Below are 9,498 nucleotides of genomic sequence, written 5' to 3' on the forward strand. Positions count from 1 at the left end.
AAATACTGACTGTAGCAAGCAAGGAGAAAGCTGAAACATCTCACCCAGGGCTCCTGTTTCATCCACTTCATCAGGTCATGAGAGAGCACAGCAAAGTGAACAAGGAGCAAAAAGGATATTGATTCCAAAATAGTAAAAAAAAATCTATATATTATTTTTGAATGTGTTGGTGTGTCCAAACTTTTGAATGGTACTGTATATACAGACACACCGACTCATTCAAGCGTTTTTCTTTATTTGGACTATTTTCTGTATTGTGGAATAATAGCGATGACAGCAAAACTATGAAATAACACATATGGAATCATGTAGTAACCAAAAAAGTGTTAAACAAAATATATTTTATATTTGAGATTCTTAAAAGTAGCCATCCTTTGCATTGATGATAGCTTTGCATACTCTTGGCATTCTCTAAACCAGCTTCATAGTCACCTGAAATGCATTTAATTTAACAGGTGTGCCTTCTTAAAAGTTCATTTGTTGAATTTCTTTCCTTCTTAATGGATTTGAGCCAATCAGTTGTATTGTGACAAGTTAGGGGTGGTATACAGAATATAGCCCTACATGGTAAAAGACCACGTCCCTATTATGGCAAGAACTGCTCAAATAAGCAAAGAGAAACAACAGCCCATCATTACTATAAGACATGAAGGTCAGTCAATCTGGAAAGTTTCTTGAAGTGCAGTCGCAAATACCATCAAGCACTATGTCGAAACCGGCTCTCATGAGGACCGCCACAGGAAAGGAAGACGCAGAGTTACCTCTGCTGCAGCGAAGAAGTTTATTAGAGTTACCAGCCTCAGAAATTGCAGCCCAAATAAATGCTTCATAGAGTTCAAGTAACAGACACATCTCAACATCAACTGTTCAGAGGAGACTGCGTGAATCAGGCCTTCATGGTTGAATTGCTGTAAAGAAACCACTACTAAAGGACACCAATAAGAAGAAGAGACTTGCTTGGGCCAAGAAACATGAGCAATGGACATTAAACCGCTTAATCTGTCCATTGGTCTGCTGAGTTCAAATTTGAGATTTTTGGTTCCAACCACCGTGTCTTTGTGAGATACAGAGTAGGTGAATGGATGATCTCTGCATGTATGGTTCCCACCGTGAAGAATGGAGGAGGTGTGATGGTGTTTGGGTGCTTTGCTGGTGACACTGACAGTGATTTATTTAGAATTCAAGGGACACTTAACCAGCATGGCTACCACAGCATTCTGCAGCTATACGCCATCCCATCTGGTCTGCGCTTAGTGGGACTATCATTTGTTTTTCAACAGGACAATGACGCAACACAACTCCAGGCTGTGTAAGGGCTATTTGGATGGAGTGCTGCATCAGATGACCTGGCCTCCACAATCACCCGACCTCAATCCAATTGAGATGGTTTGGGATGAGTTGGACCGCAGAGTGAAGGAAAAGCAGCCAACAGGTGCTCAGCATATGTGGGATGTCGTGTCTGGTCTATCATTAAATGTGATGACTTATTTATATCAAATCAGTTCTCTAGGTTGAATTATTACGTGATTAAACTAATCATGTAAACATTAATTAACTAGGAAGTCAGGGCACCACGGAAAATGTTGAGATTTACTGAATAAAAATTTTCCGAATATAATTCTTCAGATATTTTAATATCTCATCAATTACATTCTTCTATTAATTAATTATTATTACCTCATCAGTTCTCATTACTGAACGTCACAATTCCTAGCCTAAATCATGAATCAGCGATATACGAATTGGCTTCATTATTTATTAATTAACTAACTAAATAATCACACAGAATACATAACAAACAAACAGTAGATATTTGGGTTACTACATGATACAAAGAAAAAGTTCCTGGCGGACAAAGCCGATATGAAGGCTTTGGGAAATGGGTGGGGACTGAGAAAGAGCGGGAAAGACAAAATGGATTCACTACACACAGTTGATAATTATTTTAATGTAAATGCTAATCCTTTGCACATGAACTGTCACTTATTTGAGAAGAATTGCAATGTATATATTTAAATAAATATATTTGTATTTATTAGGGATCCTAACACATTAAGACACTTACATTACACATAAAACAAAATATAAAACAGTACATCATACAACATTATTACACCACTACATACAGTGGAGAGAACAAGTATTTGATACACTGCCGATTTTGCATTTTTTAGACGGAATCTAAAACAAAAATCCAGAAAATCACATTGTATGATTTTTAAGTAATTAATTTGCATTTTATTGCATGACATAAGTATTTGATCACCCACCAACCAAGTAAGAATTCCGGCTCTCACAGACCTGTTAGTTTTTCTTTAAGAAGCCCTCCTGTTCTCGACTCATTACCTGTATTAACTGCACCTGTTTGAACTCGTTACCTGTATAAAAGACACCTGTCCACACACTGAATCAAACAGACTCCAACCTCTACACAATGGCCGAGACTAGAGAGCTGTGTAAGGACATCAGGGATAAAATTGTAGACCTGCACAAGGCTGGGATGCACTACAGGACAGTAGGCAAGCAGCTTGGTGAGAAGGCAACAACTGTTGCAATTAACTGGTGCAATTATTAGATAATGGAAGAAGTTCAAGATGACGATCAATCACCCTTTGTCTGGGGCTCCATGCAAGATCTCACCTCGTGGGGCATCAATGATCATGAGGAAGATGAGGGATCAGCCCAGAACTACACGGCAGGACCTGGTCAATGACCTGAAGAGAGCTGGGACCACAGTCTCAAAGAAAATCATTATTAACACACTACGCCGTCATGGTGTAAATCCTGCAGTACACGCAAGGTCCCCCTGCTCAAGCCAGTGCATGTCCAGGCCCGTCTGAAGTTTGCCAATGACCAGCTGGATGATCCAGAGGAGGAATGGGAGAAGTTAATGTGGTCTGATGAGACAAAAATAGAGCTTTTTGGTCCAAACTCCACTCGCCACGTTTGGAGGAAGAAGAAGGATGAGTACAATCCCAAGAACACCCTCCCAACCTTGAAGTGTGGAAACATCATTCTTTGGGGATGCTTTTCTGCAAAGGGGACAGGACAACTGCACCTATTGAGGGGAGGATGGATGGGGCCAAGTATCGCAAGATTTTGGCCAACAACCTCCTTCCCTCAGTAAGAGCATTGGAGATGGATCGTTGCTGGGTCTTCCAGCATGACCACGACCTGAAACGCACAGCTACAGCAACTAAGGAGTGGCTTCGTAAGAAGCATCACAAGGTCCTGGAGTGGCCTAGCCAGTCTCCAGACCTGAACCCAATAGAAAATCTTTGGAGGGAGCTGAAAGTCAATTTTGCCCAGCGACAGCCCCGAAACTTGAAGGATCTGGAGAAGGTCTGTATGGAGGACTGGGCCAAAATCCCTGCTGCAGTGTGTGCAAACCTGGTCAAGAACTACAGGAAACGTATGATCTCTGTAATTGCAAACAAAGGTTTCTGTACCAAATATTAAGTTCTGCTTTTCTGATGTATCAAATACTTATGTCATGCAATAAAATGCTAATTAATTACTTAATTACTTAAAAATCATACAATGTGATTTTCTGGATTTTTGTTTTAGATTCCGTCTCTCACAGTTGAAGTGTACCTATGATAAAAATTACAGACCTCTACATGCTTTGTAAGTAGGAAAACTTGCAAAATCGGCAGTGTATCAAATACTTGTTCTCCCCACTGTATATACAATGCAAAATGTATAATACTACCATACACCAATATTACAATGTACATGTGTATAGAGTACGTGAGCTAGAGTTTGTGTGTGTGTGTGTGTGTGTGTGTGTGTGTGTGTGTGTGTGTGTGTGTGTGTGTGTGTGTGTGTGTGTGTGTGTGTGTGTGTGTGTGTGTGTGTGTGTGTGTGTGTGTGTGTGTGTGTGTGTGTGTGTGTGTGTGTGTGTGTGTGTGTGTGTGTGTGTGTGTGTGTGTGTGTGTGTGTGTACAGTCCCAGCTGTTCCATAAGGTTTATTTACATCTGTTTTTCTTATTCTATTGCTTGAATCAGTTACCTGATGTGGAATAGAGTTCCATGTAGTCATGGCTCTATGTAATACTGTGCGCCTCCCATAGTCTGTTTTGGAATAGGTCATTGTGAAGAGACCTCTGGTGGAATTGTGGGGTATAAATCTGAGCCGGATTGAATGGGCTCACGGGCCGAATCCGGTCGTGGTGTATCCAATCGATACTAGCCTAAACTAGACCTAGGAAAAACAAGATTACAATAGATGTATTCCAATACATTTTGTCCAAAGGATGACTGTGGTATTATATTATGGAGAGTTGACGTTGATGGTAATGTAGCTGTGTCCTGAAGTGGTGATGTTGATGTTACCAGGAATGATGATGCTCAAACTGTACTGTATATCTGCGTTGTGCTCCTCAAACAAAGTCTGATCTACAATTTTCTACTAATTCTTATTTACATATGATTTATTTACATATGATTTATTTACATATGATTTGGTTATTCTCTACCTCAATATTGTCACTATATATGACAGATAGGATATCTCCTTAGTAGGGTTGCAAAATTCCAGGGACTTTCAATAAATTACATTGTTTTCCCACAATCCTGGTTGGGGGAATGAGCAGGAAATCCAGAATCCCTGGAAAAACAGGGAATTTATTGAAAGTCCCCAGAATTTTGCAACCCTACTCCTTAGGTACCCAGCAGTGTATCACAGTAACACAATTAACCTTTATTTGACCAGTTAAGTTGACTGAGACAACATTCTCATTTACAGCAACAACCTGGGGAATAGTTACAGGGGAGAGGAGATGAATGAGCCAATTGTAAACTGGGGATGACTATGACAGTATGAGAGCCAGATTGAGTATTTAGGTTACCACCCCTCCTCTTACAATAAGTGCCATGGGATCTTTAGTGACCACAGAGAGTCAGGACCCCCATTTAACATCCCATCTGAAAGACAACACCCAACACAGGGCAATGTCCCCAATCATTACCCTGGGATATTTAGACCAGAGGGTGCCTCCTACTGGCCCTCCAACAGCAGAGGGATGCAAGCATCTGGTCTTCCATCCAGGGACCAACCCTGCTTAGCTTCAGAGGCAAGCCAGCAGAGGGATGCAAGTCTCATTTAAATATTTATTTTACCTTTATTTAACTAGGCAAGTCAGTTCAGAACAAATTCTTATTTGGGTTAACTGCCTTGTTTAGATGCAGAATGACAGATTTGTACCTTTTCAGCTCAGGGATTTGAACGTGTAACCTTGCAGTTACTAGTCCAACCCTCTAACCACTAGGCTACGCTGCCACCCCCAAATATGCATGACACTGTGTATTTATTCCTTCTGTCACAATTTCTATGTTTGATATTTACCTCTGCATTGTTGGAAAAGGACCCATATGTACGCAGCTCACTGTTAGTCTACAACATTTGTTTACAAAGCATGTGACAAATAGATTATGATTTGATTTTGACGTGGAGTTTTCTGTGTCTACCTTCCACTGCCATGTGGTGGCGCCAAACTCTTCCTCTAAATGAGGATTTCTTATGGCAGTGGAACGTTCCATCCAAACTGTTCACCAGTCTTCCTCATTATTGTGCAGATAAATAGAGATGTTTATGAAAACACTTTGAGCATATTCACTGTCACTTATGTATGTCTAATTTCAATAATTCAAGGTTCATTTGTTTCATAAGGTTAATTTAGGGGTACATTCTAAGAGAACTGCAAAACATTTTGCCCACTATTTTAGGGAAAAAAGTGACAGTTAAATAAAAAGTGTTTTTTTTATAAAAAACAATGAGATCAGCATTTGAGCCTCCATTAGTGCCATGCACCTGGTTGGAATGCACATAGAGACAGACTGTATACGTTTATTTTGCATGTTGGTTAGAGTTGAGTAAGTCATCACACCTCAGTGAGCTGTTGTGTTATGCAGGTGAATGAGGACCCAAAAGCGACTTAACAGAAACAGAGTTTATTCCAGTCTTAACAAAAAACAATAAATCCTGAATTCTTTCACAGGTAATGTCCAAACAGGAATAACTGAAATCCTCTAGTCAGTAGAGGGGAACAACAGGAGAAGCGGCCACAAACTGCAGGTCGCTTCGGGTTGGCGCAGGCCGTAGCTGATAGAGACACCTGCTCACACGTAGCATCTGAAGAAGGCAAAAACACGACAGGACGGAACAAGGACACAGTACAGCAAACAAGGATCCGACAAGGACAGAAGCGGAAACAGAGGGAGAAATAGGGACTCTAATCAGAGGGCAAAATAGGGGACAGGTGTGAAAGAGTAAACGAGGTAGTTAGGAGAATGAGGAACAGCTGGGAGCAGGAACAGAACGATAGAGAGAGAGAGAGAGAGAGGGAGAGAGATAGAGAGAGGGAAATAACCTAATAAGACCAGCAGGGGGAAACGAATAGAAGAGAAAGCACAGGGACAAGACATGACAATCTATGACAAAACATGACATGTTGTGTGGGAACCATCCCTCATGTGTGACATTAGCGGAGGGTTCTCAGGATGTACACTGACTGAAAACAGTGAGAGAAGGGCAGGCATTGCACATCAGCCCTTTTAATGTGCACATGATCTGTCTCCTCTTAGCTGCCCAGGTGACAGTGAGCCAGCTGAACCTGGTGTCCCACAGTGTGGTAGCTGCTCCCTACCAGTGGGAGTACACCTACCTGCTCAGTATCATCCCCTCCCTCTTCAGCTTCATGGCCCTGCCCAAAAACAACATCAGCTACCTGGTGATCCCCATGATCAGTGCCGGCCTCTTCTGCATAGCGCAGCTCATTTACAGGGGTATGTAGATGTTTCCGGTGGCCCAGCAGCTGTACCGCCACGGTGGCCCCCCTCTCACCATCCCTAGTTGATAGTTGTAGGACTAATTGGAATCCTTTATACCACCCAGGAGGCTGTCCTGTTGTTTTCCTGGTAAACCCTCACCTCCATTATCTCATCTCCTGGCTCTGGAGCCTGTGGCAGATTAAGACTTGAGTTGTCTGAGACTTCAGGGTTTAATGTTGACCTGTTCTGCTGCCTTTAGAAACCCATCCTCTTCATATCTCATCCTGACCTATGGAGCTGGCGTCTATAATCTGTCCTGCTGCCTTTAGAGACCCATCCTTTTATATCTCATCCTGATCTATGGAGCTGGCTGCTATAATCTGTCCTGCTGCCTTTAGAGACCCATCCTCTTATATCTCATCCTGATCTATGGAGCTGGCTGCTATAATCTGTCCTGCTGCCTTTAGAGACCCATCCTCTTACATCTCATCCTGATCTATGGAGCTGGCTGCTATAATCTGTCCTGCTGCCTTTAGAGACCCATCCTCTTATATCTCATCCTGATCTATGGAGCTGGCTGCTATAATCTGTCCTGCTGCCTTTAGAGACCCATCCTCTTATATCTCATCCTGACCTATGGAGCTGGCTGCTATAATCTGTCCTGCTGCCTTTAGAGACCCATCCTCTTATATCTCATCCTGATCTATGGAGCTGGCTGCTATAATCTGTCCTGCTGCCTTTAGAGACCCATCCTCTTATATCTCATCCTGACCTATGGAGCTGGCTGCTATAATCTGTCCTGCTGCCTTTAGAGACCCATCCTCTTATATCTCATCCTGATCTATGGAGCTGGCTGCTATAATCTGTCCTGCTGCCTTTAGAGACCCATCCTCTTATATCTCATCCTGACCTATGGAGCTGGCTGCTATAATCTGTCCTGCTGCCTTTAGAGACCCATCCTCTTATATCTCATCCTGATCTATGGAGCTGGCTGCTATAATCTGTCCTGCTGCCTTTAGAGACCCATCCTCTTATATCTCATCCTGACCTATGGAGCTGGCAGCTATAATCTGTCCTGCTGCCTTTAGAGACCCATCCTCTTATATCTCATCCTGACCTATGGAGCTGGCAGCTATAATCTGTCCTGCTGCCTTTAGAGACCCATCCTCTTATATCTCATCCTGATCTATGGAGCTGGCTGCTATAATCTGTCCTGCTGCCTTTAGAGACCCATCCTCTTATATCTCATCCTGATCTATGGAGCTGGCTGCTATAATCTGTCCTGCTGCCTTTAGAGACCCATCCTCTTATATCTCATCCTGATCTATGGAGCTGGCTGCTATAATCTGTCCTGCTGCCTTTAGAGACCCATCCTCTTATATCTCATCCTGATCTATGGAGCTGGCTGCCATAATCTGTCCTGCTGCCTTTAGAGACCCATCCTCTTATATCTCATCCTGACCTATGGAGCTGGCTGCTATAATCTGTCCTGCTGCCTTTAGAGACCCATCCTCTTATATCTCATCCTGATCTATGGAGCTGGCTGCTATAATCTGTCCTGCTGCCTTTAGAGACCCATCCTCTTATATCTCATCCTGACCTATGGAGCTGGCAGCTATAATCTGTCCTGCTGCCTTTAGAGACCCATCCTCTTATATCTCATCCTGACCTATGGAGCTGGCAGCTATAATCTGTCCTGTTGCCTTTAGAGACCCATCCTCTTATATCTCATCCTGACCTATGGAGCTGGCTGCTATAATTTGTCCCCAAACGGATAGTATGCTAGTTACTGTACCTCTAGTCTTAGACATACATTCCAAATATCTCTCCTTCCTCCACAAGTAGGCACTTGTTCACTGATTTGAAAGGAAATGACTGTAATAATAAATATGGTAGAAACTTCCACTAGACTAGTGATGGACAACTCTGATGCGGGTGGGGACCACAAAAATCTTAACTCATCAGTAGGGTATTAGCATCCACACATGCAGTCAGAGCCGACGCTAGCCTTTTTGGGGCCTTAAGTGGAATATTCTACCCCCACCCACCATGCAAATTCCACAGTACACATGTTGCCGTAGGGTGGAGAGAAATGTTTGCAGTTTTTATTATGATATCTGAGTGAGAGTTTCTTTCAAAATCAATTAGGGCTCCCCAGTCGGTAATTCAACCATGATTACTACAATTTCAGATAGATGGCTAGACTATCTTATCAATCTTAAAAATGTATGAATGCTTTTAGATATGTGGGTGAAGTAGTGAATGGTTTCAGGAGGAAGACGATATTATTGGGACATACCCATGATTAGGTCAGGGCATGATGTGGCCTTAATGAGAGGAGCCATCCAGAACTGTAAAGGAACAGGGAAAGAGTTCAGAGAAGACAAGAGCAGTGGATAGATTGAGTCCTCATGGTTGTGTGCTGGTGTCAATGCACATTTTAATCAAATCAAATCAAATGTATTTATAAAGACCTTCGTACATCAGCTGATATCTCAAAGTGCTGTACAGAAACGCAGCCTAAAACCCCAAACAGCAAGCAATGCAGGTGTAGAAGCACGGCACCTAGGAAAAACTCCCTAAAAAAGTCCAGAACCTAGGAAGAAACCTACAGAGGGACCAGGCTATGAGAGGTGGCCAATCCTCTTCTGGCTGTGACAGTACTCAACAATTCATTTGTTTCCAAATGATAGTTTCGGAAACCATGTTCTAGAGAAGTCTACCCTC

The sequence above is a fragment of the Oncorhynchus gorbuscha genome, linkage group LG23 (genome assembly GCF_021184085.1).
Source record: "Oncorhynchus gorbuscha isolate QuinsamMale2020 ecotype Even-year linkage group LG23, OgorEven_v1.0, whole genome shotgun sequence".
NCBI lineage: Eukaryota > Metazoa > Chordata > Actinopteri > Salmoniformes > Salmonidae > Oncorhynchus > Oncorhynchus gorbuscha.